Below are 18,036 nucleotides of genomic sequence, written 5' to 3' on the forward strand. Positions count from 1 at the left end.
CTTAAAATTTCTTTTTTGGTTTGCTACAATGCCTTTTCTGAAACGTTGTCTCCCTCTGCTGGAACACTGACTTCTTTCATTTAATGCCTGCAGACTATAAAAGAGAAACCAACCCAAAAAGTTTGGTTGATTAGTCTGTGGCATTCTTTTAAACTGTTGCTTATGGCGGTCTCTGTGAGCTTCTCAGTGACATTCAGCCATCCAGGTATCCCGCCTGCAGTAGACGGAATGTGGCAATGGAACGCTGGCTGCGCGTGTCATAATAGGCTCTGAGCCTTTATATACCTGCGCACAGCAGCAGCCACCTTCAGTCTGCTGCTGGACAGCCAGCAGCAGCAGCAGCAGCAGGAGAGGTAATTAATCAGCAACCCTCCTGCTAAGGGTAGACAGCTGCTCGTTCCACCCCCCCCCCCGCCTTAATTGGTTCTCCTCCCTTCCAACGGTGTTGAGGCGGGTGGGAACAGCCGGGGGTTGAGGGTACTGTGCTAAAAGAGGTGGAGTTATGCAGATCTAAAACGCGTGGATTGCAGCAGCAGCAAGCCGAAAAGTGCAGGCATGTGAGGGATCTAGAGGTTGACAGCATGTCTTCTTAACGGGAGTCCAGGTGGCCATCTCCACAAATGGACTTTTCAGAATCCTTGGGTGGCACCGTAGTCGGAAACCAATTCTGGTTATCGCTTCTCAGCCTTTTGGCTAAGATCAAGTGTAGTATCTGTTCTTATCAGTTTAATATCTGATACGTCCCCTATCTGGGGACCATATATTAAATGGATTTTTAGAACAGGGAGATGGAAAAAGAGCTTGCTCTGTCCACTCCACGCATTGACCTGGTATTGCAGTATCTCCAGGACCGGTGCACCCCTTCTTTAATGCAGTTTCTAAAATCAGAAAGAATTGAATTCAATGCTTTTTGTTCATTTGGCTTGTTTGTCGGATTTTGGGATGGACTCTTTGGCTTTGCTTTTCTTCTCCTCATTGGATTTTTCATGTTAAAAGTTGCAGAAGCCAGATGACAAGCTCATTTTGGTTCAACTTCAGCAACTGTGCATTGCATTGCCATGTAATGTAATGCAATGCTATCTATCTAGCTCTCCCTCTATACTTCCTTTTGGATAAACAGACATATTAGGCAAGCATTTTGGAGCTTTCACCTAAATAACTACAGGTGGTGAGATAAGCTGCACAATATAATTGACCTTTCAGTATATTGTTGCACACACACCATCTATTTAGCAAATGCCCTTGTTATCAACAGCAGCCTTTTAAACTCACCTGAGCTAACAGGTATGCGAGCTGGTTACTCTGCTGCGCTTAAAATTTCTTTTTTGGTTTGCTACAATGCCTTTTCTGAAACGTTGTCTCCCTCTGCTGGAACACTGACTTCTTTCATTTAATGCCTGCAGACTATAAAAGAGAAACCAACCCAAAAAGTTTGGTTGATTAGTCTGTGGCATTCTTTTAAACTGTTGCTTATGGCGGTCTCTGTGAGCTTCTCAGTGACATTCAGCCATCCAGGTATCCCGCCTGCAGTAGACGGAATGTGCCAATGGAACGCTGGCTGCGCGTGTCATAATAGGCTCTGAGCCTTTATATACCTGCGCACAGCAGCAGCCACCTTCAGTCTGCTGCTGGACAGCCAGCAGCAGCAGCAGCAGCAGGAGAGGTAATTAATCAGCAACCCTCCTGCTAAGGGTAGACAGCTGCTCGTTCCACCCCCCCCCCGCCTTAATTGGTTCTCCTCCCTTCCAACGGTGTTGAGGCGGGTGGGAACAGCCGGGGGTTGAGGGTACTGTGCTAAAAGAGGTGGAGTTATGCAGATCTAAATCGCGTGGATTGCAGCAGCAGCAAGCCGAAAAGTGCAGGCATGTGAGGGATCTAGAGGTTGACAGCATGTCTTCTTAACGGGAGTCCAGGTGGCCATCTCCACAAATGGACTTTTCAGAATCCTTGGGTGGCACCGTAGTCGGAAACCAATTCTGGTTATCGCTTCTCGGCCTTTTGGCTAAGATCAAGTGTAGTATCTGTTCTTATCAGTTTAATATCTGATACGTCCCCTATCTGGGGACCATATATTAAATGGATTTTTAGAACAGGGAGATGGAAAAAGAGCTTGCTCTGTCCACTCCACGCATTGACCTGGTATTGCAGTATCTCCAGGACCGGTGCACCCCTTCTTTAATGCAGTTTCTAAAATCAGAAAGAATTTAATTCAATGCTTTTTGTTCATTTGGCTTGTTTGTCGGATTTTGGGATGGACTCTTTGGCTTTGCTTTTCTTCTCCTCATTGGATTTTTCATGTTAAAAGTTGCAGAAGCCAGATGACAAGCTCATTTTGGTTCAACTTCAGCAACTGTGCATTGCATTGCCATGTAATGTAATGCAATGCTATCTATCTAGCTCTCCCTCTATACTTCCTTTTGGATAAACAGACATATTAGGCAAGCATTTTGGAGCTTTCACCTAAATAACTACAGGTGGTGAGATAAGCTGCACAATATAATTGACCTTTCAGTATATTGTTGCACACACACCATCTATTTAGCAAATGCCCTTGTTATCAACAGCAGCCTTTTAAACTCACCTGAGCTAACAGGTATGTGAGCTGGTTACTCTGCTGCGCTTAAAATTTCTTTTTTGGTTTGCTACAATGCCTTTTCTGAAACGTTGTCTCCCTCTGCTGGAACACTGACTTCTTTCATTTAATGCCTGCAGACTATAAAAGAGAAACCAACCCAAAAAGTTTGGTTGATTAGTCTGTGGCATTCTTTTAAACTGTTGCTTATGGCGGTCTCTGTGAGCTTCTCAGTGACATTCAGCCATCCAGGTATCCCGCCTGCAGTAGACGGAATGTGGCAATGGAACGCTGGCTGCGCGTGTCATAATAGGCTCTGAGCCTTTATATACCTGCGCACAGCAGCAGCCACCTTCAGTCTGCTGCTGGACAGCCAGCAGCAGCAGCAGCAGCAGGAGAGGTAATTAATCAGCAACCCTCCTGCTAAGGGTAGACAGCTGCTCGTTCCACCCCCCCCCCCGCCTTAATTGGTTCTCCTCCCTTCCAACGGTGTTGAGGCGGGTGGGAACAGCCGGGGGTTGAGGGTACTGTGCTAAAAGAGGTGGAGTTATGCAGATCTAAAACGCGTGGATTGCAGCAGCAGCAAGCCGAAAAGTGCAGGCATGTGAGGGATCTAGAGGTTGACAGCATGTCTTCTTAACGGGAGTCCAGGTGGCCATCTCCACAAATGGACTTTTCAGAATCCTTGGGTGGCACCGTAGTCGGAAACCAATTCTGGTTATCGCTTCTCGGCCTTTTGGCTAAGATCAAGTGTAGTATCTGTTCTTATCAGTTTAATATCTGATACGTCCCCTATCTGGGGACCATATATTAAATGGATTTTTAGAACAGGGAGATGGAAAAAGAGCTTGCTCTGTCCACTCCACGCATTGACCTGGTATTGCAGTATCTCCAGGACCGGTGCACCCCTTCTTTAATGCAGTTTCTAAAATCAGAAAGAATTGAATTCAATGCTTTTTGTTCATTTGGCTTGTTTGTCGGATTTTGGGATGGACTCTTTGGCTTTGCTTTTCTTCTCCTCATTGGATTTTTCATGTTAAAAGTTGCAGAAGCCAGATGACAAGCTCATTTTGGTTCAACTTCAGCAACTGTGCATTGCATTGCCATGTAATGTAATGCAATGCTATCTATCTAGCTCTCCCTCTATACTTCCTTTTGGATAAACAGACATATTAGGCAAGCATTTTGGAGCTTTCACCTAAATAACTACAGGTGGTGAGATAAGCTGCACAATATAATTGACCTTTCAGTATATTGTTGCACACACACCATCTATTTAGCAAATGCCCTTGTTATCAACAGCAGCCTTTTAAACTCACCTGAGCTAACAGGTATGTGAGCTGGTTACTCTGCTGCGCTTAAAATTTCTTTTTTGGTTTGCTACAATGCCTTTTCTGAAACGTTGTCTCCCTCTGCTGGAACACTGACTTCTTTCATTTAATGCCTGCAGACTATAAAAGAGAAACCAACCCAAAAAGTTTGGTTGATTAGTCTGTGGCATTCTTTTAAACTGTTGCTTATGGCGGTCTCTGTGAGCTTCTCAGTGACATTCAGCCATCCAGGTATCCCGCCTGCAGTAGACGGAATGTGGCAATGGAACGCTGGCTGCGCGTGTCATAATAGGCTCTGAGCCTTTATATACCTGCGCACAGCAGCAGCCACCTTCAGTCTGCTGCTGGACAGCCAGCAGCAGCAGCAGCAGCAGGAGAGGTAATTAATCAGCAACCCTCCTGCTAAGGGTAGACAGCTGCTCGTTCCACCCCCCCCCCGCCTTAATTGGTTCTCCTCCCTTCCAACGGTGTTGAGGCGGGTGGGAACAGCCGGGGGTTGAGGGTACTGTGCTAAAAGAGGTGGAGTTATGCAGATCTAAAACGCGTGGATTGCAGCAGCAGCAAGCCGAAAAGTGCAGGCATGTGAGGGATCTAGAGGTTGACAGCATGTCTTCTTAACGGGAGTCCAGGTGGCCATCTCCACAAATGGACTTTTCAGAATCCTTGGGTGGCACCGTAGTCGGAAACCAATTCTGGTTATCGCTTCTCAGCCTTTTGGCTAAGATCAAGTGTAGTATCTGTTCTTATCAGTTTAATATCTGATACGTCCCCTATCTGGGGACCATATATTAAATGGATTTTTAGAACAGGGAGATGGAAAAAGAGCTTGCTCTGTCCACTCCACGCATTGACCTGGTATTGCAGTATCTCCAGGACCGGTGCACCCCTTCTTTAATGCAGTTTCTAAAATCAGAAAGAATTGAATTCAATGCTTTTTGTTCATTTGGCTTGTTTGTCGGATTTTGGGATGGACTCTTTGGCTTTGCTTTTCTTCTCCTCATTGGATTTTTCATGTTAAAAGTTGCAGAAGCCAGATGACAAGCTCATTTTGGTTCAACTTCAGCAACTGTGCATTGCATTGCCATGTAATGTAATGCAATGCTATCTATCTAGCTCTTCCTCTATACTTCCTTTTGGATAAACAGACATATTAGGCAAGCATTTTGGAGCTTTCACCTAAATAACTACAGGTGGTGAGATAAGCTGCACAATATAATTGACCTTTCAGTATATTGTTGCACACACACCATCTATTTAGCAAATGCCCTTGTTATCAACAGCAGCCTTTTAAACTCACCTGAGCTAACAGGTATGTGAGCTGGTTACTCTGCTGCGCTTAAAATTTCTTTTTTGGTTTGCTACAATGCCTTTTCTGAAACGTTGTCTCCCTCTGCTGGAACACTGACTTCTTTCATTTAATGCCTGCAGACTATAAAAGAGAAACCAACCCAAAAAGTTTGGTTGATTAGTCTGTGGCATTCTTTTAAACTGTTGCTTATGGCGGTCTCTGTGAGCTTCTCAGTGACATTCAGCCATCCAGGTATCCCGCCTGCAGTAGACGGAATGTGGCAATGGAACGCTGGCTGCGCGTGTCATAATAGGCTCTGAGCCTTTATATACCTGCGCACAGCAGCAGCCACCTTCAGTCTGCTGCTGGACAGCCAGCAGCAGCAGCAGCAGCAGGAGAGGTAATTAATCAGCAACCCTCCTGCTAAGGGTAGACAGCTGCTCGTTCCACCCCCCCCCCCGCCTTAATTGGTTCTCCTCCCTTCCAACGGTGTTGAGGCGGGTGGGAACAGCCGGGGGTTGAGGGTACTGTGCTAAAAGAGGTGGAGTTATGCAGATCTAAAACGCGTGGATTGCAGCAGCAGCAAGCCGAAAAGTGCAGGCATGTGAGGGATCTAGAGGTTGACAGCATGTCTTCTTAACGGGAGTCCAGGTGGCCATCTCCACAAATGGACTTTTCAGAATCCTTGGGTGGCACCGTAGTCGGAAACCAATTCTGGTTATCGCTTCTCAGCCTTTTGGCTAAGATCAAGTGTAGTATCTGTTCTTATCAGTTTAATATCTGATACGTCCCCTATCTGGGGACCATATATTAAATGGATTTTTAGAACAGGGAGATGGAAAAAGAGCTTGCTCTGTCCACTCCACGCATTGACCTGGTATTGCAGTATCTCCAGGACCGGTGCACCCCTTCTTTAATGCAGTTTCTAAAATCAGAAAGAATTGAATTCAATGCTTTTTGTTCATTTGGCTTGTTTGTCGGATTTTGGGATGGACTCTTTGGCTTTGCTTTTCTTCTCCTCATTGGATTTTTCATGTTAAAAGTTGCAGAAGCCAGATGACAAGCTCATTTTGGTTCAACTTCAGCAACTGTGCATTGCATTGCCATGTAATGTAATGCAATGCTATCTATCTAGCTCTCCCTCTATACTTCCTTTTGGATAAACAGACATATTAGGCAAGCATTTTGGAGCTTTCACCTAAATAACTACAGGTGGTGAGATAAGCTGCACAATATAATTGACCTTTCAGTATATTGTTGCACACACACCATCTATTTAGCAAATGCCCTTGTTATCAACAGCAGCCTTTTAAACTCACCTGAGCTAACAGGTATGCGAGCTGGTTACTCTGCTGCGCTTAAAATTTCTTTTTTGGTTTGCTACAATGCCTTTTCTGAAACGTTGTCTCCCTCTGCTGGAACACTGACTTCTTTCATTTAATGCCTGCAGACTATAAAAGAGAAACCAACCCAAAAAGTTTGGTTGATTAGTCTGTGGCATTCTTTTAAACTGTTGCTTATGGCGGTCTCTGTGAGCTTCTCAGTGACATTCAGCCATCCAGGTATCCCGCCTGCAGTAGACGGAATGTGCCAATGGAACGCTGGCTGCGCGTGTCATAATAGGCTCTGAGCCTTTATATACCTGCGCACAGCAGCAGCCACCTTCAGTCTGCTGCTGGACAGCCAGCAGCAGCAGCAGCAGCAGGAGAGGTAATTAATCAGCAACCCTCCTGCTAAGGGTAGACAGCTGCTCGTTCCACCCCCCCCCCGCCTTAATTGGTTCTCCTCCCTTCCAACGGTGTTGAGGCGGGTGGGAACAGCCGGGGGTTGAGGGTACTGTGCTAAAAGAGGTGGAGTTATGCAGATCTAAATCGCGTGGATTGCAGCAGCAGCAAGCCGAAAAGTGCAGGCATGTGAGGGATCTAGAGGTTGACAGCATGTCTTCTTAACGGGAGTCCAGGTGGCCATCTCCACAAATGGACTTTTCAGAATCCTTGGGTGGCACCGTAGTCGGAAACCAATTCTGGTTATCGCTTCTCGGCCTTTTGGCTAAGATCAAGTGTAGTATCTGTTCTTATCAGTTTAATATCTGATACGTCCCCTATCTGGGGACCATATATTAAATGGATTTTTAGAACAGGGAGATGGAAAAAGAGCTTGCTCTGTCCACTCCACGCATTGACCTGGTATTGCAGTATCTCCAGGACCGGTGCACCCCTTCTTTAATGCAGTTTCTAAAATCAGAAAGAATTGAATTCAATGCTTTTTGTTCATTTGGCTTGTTTGTCGGATTTTGGGATGGACTCTTTGGCTTTGCTTTTCTTCTCCTCATTGGATTTTTCATGTTAAAAGTTGCAGAAGCCAGATGACAAGCTCATTTTGGTTCAACTTCAGCAACTGTGCATTGCATTGCCATGTAATGTAATGCAATGCTATCTATCTAGCTCTCCCTCTATACTTCCTTTTGGATAAACAGACATATTAGGCAAGCATTTTGGAGCTTTCACCTAAATAACTACAGGTGGTGAGATAAGCTGCACAATATAATTGACCTTTCAGTATATTGTTGCACACACACCATCTATTTAGCAAATGCCCTTGTTATCAACAGCAGCCTTTTAAACTCACCTGAGCTAACAGGTATGTGAGCTGGTTACTCTGCTGCGCTTAAAATTTCTTTTTTGGTTTGCTACAATGCCTTTTCTGAAACGTTGTCTCCCTCTGCTGGAACACTGACTTCTTTCATTTAATGCCTGCAGACTATAAAAGAGAAACCAACCCAAAAAGTTTGGTTGATTAGTCTGTGGCATTCTTTTAAACTGTTGCTTATGGCGGTCTCTGTGAGCTTCTCAGTGACATTCAGCCATCCAGGTATCCCGCCTGCAGTAGACGGAATGTGGCAATGGAACGCTGGCTGCGCGTGTCATAATAGGCTCTGAGCCTTTATATACCTGCGCACAGCAGCAGCCACCTTCAGTCTGCTGCTGGACAGCCAGCAGCAGCAGCAGCAGGAGAGGTAATTAATCAGCAACCCTCCTGCTAAGGGTAGACAGCTGCTCGTTCCACCCCCCCCCCCGCCTTAATTGGTTCTCCTCCCTTCCAACGGTGTTGAGGCGGGTGGGAACAGCCGGGGGTTGAGGGTACTGTGCTAAAAGAGGTGGAGTTATGCAGATCTAAAACGCGTGGATTGCAGCAGCAGCAAGCCGAAAAGTGCAGGCATGTGAGGGATCTAGAGGTTGACAGCATGTCTTCTTAACGGGAGTCCAGGTGGCCATCTCCACAAATGGACTTTTCAGAATCCTTGGGTGGCACCGTAGTCGGAAACCAATTCTGGTTATCGCTTCTCGGCCTTTTGGCTAAGATCAAGTGTAGTATCTGTTCTTATCAGTTTAATATCTGATACGTCCCCTATCTGGGGACCATATATTAAATGGATTTTTAGAACAGGGAGATGGAAAAAGAGCTTGCTCTGTCCACTCCACGCATTGACCTGGTATTGCAGTATCTCCAGGACCGGTGCACCCCTTCTTTAATGCAGTTTCTAAAATCAGAAAGAATTGAATTCAATGCTTTTTGTTCATTTGGCTTGTTTGTCGGATTTTGGGATGGACTCTTTGGCTTTGCTTTTCTTCTCCTCATTGGATTTTTCATGTTAAAAGTTGCAGAAGCCAGATGACAAGCTCATTTTGGTTCAACTTCAGCAACTGTGCATTGCATTGCCATGTAATGTAATGCAATGCTATCTATCTAGCTCTCCCTCTATACTTCCTTTTGGATAAACAGACATATTAGGCAAGCATTTTGGAGCTTTCACCTAAATAACTACAGGTGGTGAGATAAGCTGCACAATATAATTGACCTTTCAGTATATTGTTGCACACACACCATCTATTTAGCAAATGCCCTTGTTATCAACAGCAGCCTTTTAAACTCACCTGAGCTAACAGGTATGTGAGCTGGTTACTCTGCTGCGCTTAAAATTTCTTTTTTGGTTTGCTACAATGCCTTTTCTGAAACGTTGTCTCCCTCTGCTGGAACACTGACTTCTTTCATTTAATGCCTGCAGACTATAAAAGAGAAACCAACCCAAAAAGTTTGGTTGATTAGTCTGTGGCATTCTTTTAAACTGTTGCTTATGGCGGTCTCTGTGAGCTTCTCAGTGACATTCAGCCATCCAGGTATCCCGCCTGCAGTAGACGGAATGTGGCAATGGAACGCTGGCTGCGCGTGTCATAATAGGCTCTGAGCCTTTATATACCTGCGCACAGCAGCAGCCACCTTCAGTCTGCTGCTGGACAGCCAGCAGCAGCAGCAGCAGCAGGAGAGGTAATTAATCAGCAACCCTCCTGCTAAGGGTAGACAGCTGCTCGTTCCACCCCCCCCCCCCCCCCGCCTTAATTGGTTCTCCTCCCTTCCAACGGTGTTGAGGCGGGTGGGAACAGCCGGGGGTTGAGGGTACTGTGCTAAAAGAGGTGGAGTTATGCAGATCTAAAACGCGTGGATTGCAGCAGCAGCAAGCCGAAAAGTGCAGGCATGTGAGGGATCTAGAGGTTGACAGCATGTCTTCTTAACGGGAGTCCAGGTGGCCATCTCCACAAATGGACTTTTCAGAATCCTTGGGTGGCACCGTAGTCGGAAACCAATTCTGGTTATCGCTTCTCGGCCTTTTGGCTAAGATCAAGTGTCTTGCCTGAGAGGATCCTTGTGTGTCTCCCTCTTAGCCTAGCAGCTTATGCTGCTTGCTGCTTTTGGGAGGGAGGTGAGAGGAAACGAGCTGCGATCATGGCGGTTATTCGCTTCGCGGAGCCCGGAGAAGCCCGGGTAAAATATGGAATCCGAATCGATTTTGATGCCGTGGATGAAGATAAATTCACACTGAGACATGTGGTTAATGATGTCCTTTTTGGAATACTGGAGGTGAAGAAAGAAGAAATCCTCTGCCTGCAGCAGTCAAGATGCAAATTCACCCTGGTTTTTTCTACAATGTTTTCCTGTAACAACTTCTATGCCTGTCTGAAGATGAATAATGAGAGGGAGGAGCTGTCTGGACTCACTTTCACTATCCTATACTCTGCTGGTGAGTTGCCTCTTACTCTGTTTATGTATAATCCCCATGTGCCCCTGGAGCTGATTTACATATTCTTGAGGAAGCACTGTACAGTTATCAAACCTGCTGTGAAAGTACTGAATGAAGCAGGGCTCTGGTCAGGCAAATATAAGTTTGTGGTGAAGTTTCATGAGAGCCTGGATGAGCCTGGAGGAATTCATTACCCTCCATCAAATTTCTCCATAGGCAGGGAGAGAGGCTACCTCTTTTTTCCCAATGCACCCAGATTCTGCAGACATTGCTGGAGATAGGACATACTCAAACAGACTGTACCTCTATTGCAGAGCATGTGTGCAGGAAATGTAACCAAGTCGGCCACTCTAGTAACCAGTGCACAAATGTGATAGTCTGCAATCTCTGTGGAGAGAAAGGTCAAGCTTTCAAAGACTGTAATTTGAGACCTAAAACTTATGCGGGTGTTGCACAGAGAAATGTGGATCTTCCCCAGCCGGAGTTTATACAGGATGAGCTGGATGAGATGACCAGTGAGGAGGTGGAGGAGAGGAGGAGACTTGCAGAAGATGATAAACGCAGACAGCATGCAGATGTTATAGCAGAGGCAACTAGGTTGAGAGTGACACAAAACACTCAGGGAAGCAGTAGAGTTCATGCCGTAAATAAACATCAGACTGAAGTAACTGACTGTATGGAAGTGAGCTCCGTGCAGGAGGCAGAGGCTGATGTGCCAAATATGGCAGTTACTATGGGAGGTGAAGAAGATGTGGAATCCAGCTTATCCAAAACACCAATTATAAAGTGGGATGAAAGTCCATCAGACCCAGAGAGTGAATGTGGTCAGGGGGACCATACATCCAGAAGACAGGCGGACTCAGAAGAGGAAGAGTTATCCACGCCAAAAAAACAAAGGAGGAATCCTTCCCCTTTAAGTGTAGGAAGCATTAGCCCCATGAGAGTGTACCCTACAGCCCTTGATCCCCAAAATGAACCTTTTTTAGGGGAAGGAGCGGGCTACACCGTCTGCATATCCGGCGTACCCCCTCCAGAAGGACTAGGATGAAGAACAAATGGGCATGCTGTCGTGACCTGCCTCACCAAATTGAGAGATGGGTTCCCAAGCTGCTCAAGTGGCAATCCTGTCACTAAATGTTAGACAAATTAAATCAGTACCAAGAAGAACTATGATTTTAGATTTTCTAAAAAATTTACATGCAGATATTTATTGTTTGCAGGAATGTGGGATTTCTGAATCTCTGGACGACAACGTGTGGCCGCAAGGCCAATGTGTCTGGTCGGGGTCTGTTGAAAATAAAAACAGTGGGGTTGGGATTTTATTGGGGAATAGGGGGTTGAAAATAGAATCCTACACAGTTGTGGAGGCTGGGAGGTGTTTGGTATGTGAAATAAACTGTAGAGGGTGGAGATTTAAAATACTTAATATGTATGCCCCAGTAGGAAAAGAAGAAAGGCTGGAGCTTTTTGAAAAGATGTGTTTTTTTTTCTTTCTGGGAAAATACCCATTGTTTGTGTTGGGGATTTTAATTGTGTGACGGAAGGAGAAAAGGTGGATGTCACTGGGAAAAAGTTAAAAAATCTAATAGAGGATTTCTCTTTTGTTGATGCTGCTGAGATAATGTTGGGAAAACCTCCTCCTGCCACATATAAAGCAGATAGGGGGGGCATTGAATCGAGGATTGATCGTATTCTTTTCTCTAATCATATTGTTTGTAAAAAGTTCCAGCAGGATGACGTTATTTTTTCGGATCATGTGTGTATGAGAGCACTTTTGGAAGATACAGTTTCCTTTGCATATGGAAGAGGTGTGTGGAAACTAAATGTGCGGTTGTTAGAGGATCACAGGATTATGAAAGATTTCAGAAGGATGTATGTGAAGTGGAAGGATCGGAAGAGGGATTTTGTGAATGTGCTGGAATGGTGGGACTGGATGAAGAAGGAAATAAGTTTTTTCTTCAAGAAATGGGGAAAGAGGAAAGGAGCCAATAACAGGAAGAAATTTAATGAGTTAAGTATGAAGTTAGAGTGGCTGAGGAAACTAAGAATGATTGGAATTGAAGTGGATGATTTGATGTGTCAGGTGAGAAATGATATTAAAAACTTTATTAATGAGAAGGGCAAAGAAATCATTTACAGGTCCAAAACTGAGCATTTGGAAAAAAATGAAAAATGTACTAGGTTCTTTTTCAAAAAAGTGTTTGGGAAGAAAGTGGATATGGATGAGGTGAAGAATGTGAATGGTGTGTATGTCAAGGGGAAGGAAGTGATGAAAGAGGTTGAATTGTTTTACAAGGAGTTGTATGGGTCAAAATGGATTGATGAGGGGATGATGAATGATGTGTTGGGAAAATTGGAAGGACATTTGAGTGAGGATGAGGGTGGGCTGCTGGATGATGAGATTGTACTAGATGAAGTGAAGATGGTGGTGATGTCTGCAAGTAAAAATAAGACTCCTGGAAAAGATGGTTTGCCTGTAGAGTTGTATATGAAAGAATGGGATACTTTGGGTAAAGACTTACTTGAGGTATGTCGGTATATTTTTCAGAATAATGTTTTGAGTGAATCTATGAGAGAAGGGGTAGTTGTTCTGATTCACAAGAAGGGTGATCGAAAGGATTTGGGAAATTGGAGGCCTATTACCCTTTTGAATGTGGATTATAAAGTTTTCAGCAAATTACTCGCAAATAGGATGCGTAATGTAATTGATCGTGTGATCGGAGAGGATCAAGTGTGTTCAATACCTGGTAGGAGTATGAATGACAACTTGGTTTTGTTGAGGGATGTGATTGGTGATTGTTTGAGTCGCAAACAGAAATGTATGTTGTTTTCAGTAGATTTTGAGAAGGCTTTTGACAGAGTGTCGCATTTTTTCATGTTTAATGTTTTGGCGAGGATGGGGTTTTCTAGAAATTTTGTGAGTTGTGTGAGAAGTCTGTACTGTAATGTGTCAAGTGAGTTTCTGGTGAACGGGTGGTTGAGTGATAAGGTTTGGGTTAAGTCTGGAGTGCGGCAGGGGTGTCCCATGTCCCCTATTCTGTTTATAAGTGTGATTGAGGTTTTTTTGTGTATGGTAAGGAAAGATAAGGTCATGAGAGGTGTGCTGATTCCTGGGAGTGGAGGAAAAGATGTGAGAATTTTGGGATATATGGATGATGTGGTGATAGTGAATGAAAACATGGCTGCAATGAATAGGGCCAGATTAATGTTAAGCATGTTTTGTAGTGCCTCAGCGTTTAGAGTAAATTGGGGAAAATGCTCCTTTAAATGCTTTGGAGATAACAACATCAAGATGGATGAGGTAACGTGTGAGGAAGGGGCAATTAAGGTATTAGGGATTAAATTTAATGAAAATCTAAAGGGAAATGAAAGCTGGGATGATTGTGGGAAGAGAATGGAGCAGAAGTTGAACTTTTGGAGGATGAGGGAACTAACTTTGACAGGTAAAGTGTTAATCATCAAAGCAGTAGTATTGCCGATCCTGTTGTTTGTGGCAAATGTGTACCCCGCTGCATCTAGGAAGATCAGAAAAACAGAGAAAATAATCTTTAACTTCCTTTGGGGAAGTCGTATGGAGAAGTTGAAGAGAGAGCATGTTTATAAGATGTGTGTGAATGGTGGCCTAGATTTTCCAAATGTTGAGTTCTTTTTAGGTGTGAGTTACGTGAAAATGATTGTGGTATGTTTGGGGAAGGATAATAAATGTGCTTGCATGATGAAGTATTCTGCTGGTTGGATGTTTTATGGTTTGAATTGGTTTCAGAGAGATGCCACGGTGCCGGTTGCTTTTAATTGTCCTGTATGGTATGAAATTGTAGAGAAATTCATCAGAAAGTTTGATTTGCTGTCTGTAGGTATGAATGAGTTCAGGAATAAGAAAAAAGTGATCACGAAGGTGCGAGATAGAGAGATTGTTTGTAACATTGTGGGGTTGAGAGGTGAGGATGTATCTGATATGTGGAAGAAATTAGGAACACAAGGTATGTCAAATAGACAGAAAGACATTGCATGGATGATGTTGCATGACATTTTGCCTGTGAGGGAGGTACAAAAGAGGCATGATTTGATCAGGACAGAAGTGTGTCCGAGAGATGGGTGTGGTGCAAAAGAGTATATTAGACACTTGGTATGGGATTGTGATTTTGCATATGATGTGTGGAAAGGTATGGGAAGTCTATGTAATGAACTGGCAGGAGTGACGTATGTAAATTGGAAGGTTGCAATGTTCGGTATGGGTGCTTGTAGTAGGTTCAAAGACAGAGTTCTGTGGCTTTTGACAGTGTGTGTGATAGAAAGTCTATGGGATGCAAGAAACTTGTTAGTGTTTAAAAGGAAAACAATGTCGGTAAATGAGTGTTTAAAGTTGATTCTGTCAAGGATGTATGTGATCTATCTATGGGATAAAAAGTGTGGAAATATTATTGATGCAGAAGGAATATGGAAGTTCAAGAAATGGAGATTTCTTGTAAAGTACAAATAGAATAAGTAATTTTGTTGTAGTTCCTTTTTGGTTCAATTCAAAATCCTTTAAAAAATTTTATAAAAAAAAAAAAAAAATCCATGATATGATGAGAGGTTGCCTATCATACAAGCTTGCATGAGCCAATTTGATAAAGCACAGCCAATCTGACATGGAAAAAAAAAAAAAAAAAAAAAATCTGTTCTTATCAGTTTAATATCTGATACGTCCCCTATCTGGGGACCATATATTAAATGGATTTTTAGAACAGGGAGATGGAAAAAGAGCTTGCTCTGTCCACTCCACGCATTGACCTGGTATTGCAGTATCTCCAGGACCGGTGCACCCCTTCTTTAATGCAGTTTCTAAAATCAGAAAGAATTGAATTCAATGCTTTTTGTTCATTTGGCTTGTTTGTCGGATTTTGGGATGGACTCTTTGGCTTTGCTTTTCTTCTCCTCATTGGATTTTTCATGTTAAAAGTTGCAGAAGCCAGATGACAAGCTCATTTTGGTTCAACTTCAGCAACTGTGCATTGCATTGCCATGTAATGTAATGCAATGCTATCTATCTAGCTCTCCCTCTATACTTCCTTTTGGATAAACAGACATATTAGGCAAGCATTTTGGAGCTTTCACCTAAATAACTACAGGTGGTGAGATAAGCTGCACAATATAATTGACCTTTCAGTATATTGTTGCACACACACCATCTATTTAGCAAATGCCCTTGTTATCAACAGCAGCCTTTTAAACTCACCTGAGCTAACAGGTATGTGAGCTGGTTACTCTGCTGCGCTTAAAATTTCTTTTTTGGTTTGCTACAATGCCTTTTCTGAAACGTTGTCTCCCTCTGCTGGAACACTGACTTCTTTCATTTAATGCCTGCAGACTATAAAAGAGAAACCAACCCAAAAAGTTTGGTTGATTAGTCTGTGGCATTCTTTTAAACTGTTGCTTATGGCGGTCTCTGTGAGCTTCTCAGTGACATTCAGCCATCCAGGTATCCCGCCTGCAGTAGACGGAATGTGGCAATGGAACGCTGGCTGCGCGTGTCATAATAGGCTCTGAGCCTTTATATACCTGCGCACAGCAGCAGCCACCTTCAGTCTGCTGCTGGACAGCCAGCAGCAGCAGCAGCAGGAGAGGTAATTAATCAGCAACCCTCCTGCTAAGGGTAGATAGCTGCTCGTTCCACCCCCCCCCCCGCCTTAATTGGTTCTCCTCCCTTCCAACGGTGTTGAGGCGGGTGGGAACAGCCGGGGGTTGAGGGTACTGTGCTAAAAGAGGTGGAGTTATGCAGATCTAAAACGCGTGGATTGCAGCAGCAGCAAGCCGAAAAGTGCAGGCATGTGAGGGATCTAGAGGTTGACAGCATGTCTTCTTAACGGGAGTCCAGGTGGCCATCTCCACAAATGGACTTTTCAGAATCCTTGGGTGGCACCGTAGTCGGAAACCAATTCTGGTTATCGCTTCTCGGCCTTTTGGCTAAGATCAAGTGTAGTATCTGTTCTTATCAGTTTAATATCTGATACGTCCCCTATCTGGGGACCATATATTAAATGGATTTTTAGAACAGGGAGATGGAAAAAGAGCTTGCTCTGTCCACTCCACGCATTGACCTGGTATTGCAGTATCTCCAGGACCGGTGCACCCCTTCTTTAATGCAGTTTCTAAAATCAGAAAGAATTGAATTCAATGCTTTTTGTTCATTTGGCTTGTTTGTCGGATTTTGGGATGGACTCTTTGGCTTTGCTTTTCTTCTCCTCATTGGATTTTTCATGTTAAAAGTTGCAGAAGCCAGATGACAAGCTCATTTTGGTTCAACTTCAGCAACTGTGCATTGCATTGCCATGTAATGTAATGCAATGCTATCTATCTAGCTCTCCCTCTATACTTCCTTTTGGATAAACAGACATATTAGGCAAGCATTTTGGAGCTTTCACCTAAATAACTACAGGTGGTGAGATAAGCTGCACAATATAATTGACCTTTCAGTATATTGTTGCACACACACCATCTATTTAGCAAATGCCCTTGTTATCAACAGCAGCCTTTTAAACTCACCTGAGCTAACAGGTATGTGAGCTGGTTACTCTGCTGCGCTTAAAATTTCTTTTTTGGTTTGCTACAATGCCTTTTCTGAAACGTTGTCTCCCTCTGCTGGAACACTGACTTCTTTCATTTAATGCCTGCAGACTATAAAAGAGAAACCAACCCAAAAAGTTTGGTTGATTAGTCTGTGGCATTCTTTTAAACTGTTGCTTATGGCGGTCTCTGTGAGCTTCTCAGTGACATTCAGCCATCCAGGTATCCCGCCTGCAGTAGACGGAATGTGGCAATGGAACGCTGGCTGCGCGTGTCATAATAGGCTCTGAGCCTTTATATACCTGCGCACAGCAGCAGCCACCTTCAGTCTGCTGCTGGACAGCCAGCAGCAGCAGCAGCAGGAGAGGTAATTAATCAGCAACCCTCCTGCTAAGGGTAGACAGCTGCTCGTTCCACCCCCCCCCCGCCTTAATTGGTTCTCCTCCCTTCCAACGGTGTTGAGGCGGGTGGGAACAGCCGGGGGTTGAGGGTACTGTGCTAAAAGAGGTGGAGTTATGCAGATCTAAAACGCGTGGATTGCAGCAGCAGCAAGCCGAAAAGTGCAGGCATGTGAGGGATCTAGAGGTTGACAGCATGTCTTCTTAACGGGAGTCCAGGTGGCCATCTCCACAAATGGACTTTTCAGAATCCTTGGGTGGCACCGTAGTCGGAAACCAATTCTGGTTATCGCTTCTCGGCCTTTTGGCTAAGATCAAGTGTAGTATCTGTTCTTATCAGTTTAATATCTGATACGTCCCCTATCTGGGGACCATATATTAAATGGATTTTTAGAACAGGGAGATGGAAAAAGAGCTTGCTCTGTCCACTCCACGCATTGACCTGGTATTGCAGTATCTCCAGGACCGGTGCACCCCTTCTTTAATGCAGTTTCTAAAATCAGAAAGAATTGAATTCAATGCTTTTTGTTCATTTGGCTTGTTTGTCGGATTTTGGGATGGACTCTTTGGCTTTGCTTTTCTTCTCCTCATTGGATTTTTCATGTTAAAAGTTGCAGAAGCCAGATGACAAGCTCATTTTGGTTCAACTTCAGCAACTGTGCATTGCATTGCCATGTAATGTAATGCAATGCTATCTATCTAGCTCCCCCTCTATACTTCCTTTTGGATAAACAGACATATTAGGCAAGCATTTTGGAGCTTTCACCTAAATAACTACAGGTGGTGAGATAAGCTGCACAATATAATTGACCTTTCAGTATATT

General features: G+C 44.1%; 10 non-coding genes across 10 annotated transcripts; all 10 read left to right on the forward strand.

Moving 5' to 3' along the window:
- Positions 1 to 673: 673 nt before the first annotated feature.
- Positions 674 to 864, forward strand: LOC141159531 (U2 spliceosomal RNA). Its single transcript, XR_012249536.1, has one exon. It is a non-coding gene; the product is annotated as a U2 spliceosomal RNA (small nuclear RNA).
- A 1,118-nt stretch (positions 865 to 1,982) lies between these two features.
- Positions 1,983 to 2,173, forward strand: LOC141159167 (U2 spliceosomal RNA). Its single transcript, XR_012249180.1, has one exon. It is a non-coding gene; the product is annotated as a U2 spliceosomal RNA (small nuclear RNA).
- Positions 2,174 to 3,292: 1,119 nt separating this feature from the next.
- LOC141159179 (U2 spliceosomal RNA) lies at positions 3,293 to 3,483 on the forward strand. Its single transcript, XR_012249191.1, has one exon. It is a non-coding gene; the product is annotated as a U2 spliceosomal RNA (small nuclear RNA).
- A 1,118-nt stretch (positions 3,484 to 4,601) lies between these two features.
- Positions 4,602 to 4,792, forward strand: LOC141159533 (U2 spliceosomal RNA). Its single transcript, XR_012249538.1, has one exon. It is a non-coding gene; the product is annotated as a U2 spliceosomal RNA (small nuclear RNA).
- A 1,119-nt stretch (positions 4,793 to 5,911) lies between these two features.
- On the forward strand, positions 5,912 to 6,102 carry LOC141159534 (U2 spliceosomal RNA). The gene has a single exon (XR_012249539.1). It is a non-coding gene; the product is annotated as a U2 spliceosomal RNA (small nuclear RNA).
- Positions 6,103 to 7,220: 1,118 nt separating this feature from the next.
- Positions 7,221 to 7,411, forward strand: LOC141159190 (U2 spliceosomal RNA). The gene has a single exon (XR_012249202.1). It is a non-coding gene; the product is annotated as a U2 spliceosomal RNA (small nuclear RNA).
- A 1,116-nt stretch (positions 7,412 to 8,527) lies between these two features.
- Positions 8,528 to 8,718, forward strand: LOC141159202 (U2 spliceosomal RNA). Its single transcript, XR_012249213.1, has one exon. It is a non-coding gene; the product is annotated as a U2 spliceosomal RNA (small nuclear RNA).
- Positions 8,719 to 14,892: 6,174 nt separating this feature from the next.
- On the forward strand, positions 14,893 to 15,078 carry LOC141160232 (U2 spliceosomal RNA). The gene has a single exon (XR_012250184.1). It is a non-coding gene; the product is annotated as a U2 spliceosomal RNA (small nuclear RNA).
- A 1,116-nt stretch (positions 15,079 to 16,194) lies between these two features.
- LOC141159215 (U2 spliceosomal RNA) lies at positions 16,195 to 16,385 on the forward strand. Its single transcript, XR_012249225.1, has one exon. It is a non-coding gene; the product is annotated as a U2 spliceosomal RNA (small nuclear RNA).
- Positions 16,386 to 17,500: 1,115 nt separating this feature from the next.
- Positions 17,501 to 17,691, forward strand: LOC141159226 (U2 spliceosomal RNA). The gene has a single exon (XR_012249236.1). It is a non-coding gene; the product is annotated as a U2 spliceosomal RNA (small nuclear RNA).
- The last annotated feature ends 345 nt before the right edge of the window (positions 17,692 to 18,036 follow it).

The sequence above is a fragment of the Phyllobates terribilis genome, unplaced genomic scaffold, assembly GCF_046119375.1.
Source record: "Phyllobates terribilis strain yellow unplaced genomic scaffold, ASM4611937v1 Scaffold_8__6_contigs__length_399053987, whole genome shotgun sequence".
In the NCBI taxonomy this organism is placed as follows: domain Eukaryota; kingdom Metazoa; phylum Chordata; class Amphibia; order Anura; family Dendrobatidae; genus Phyllobates; species Phyllobates terribilis.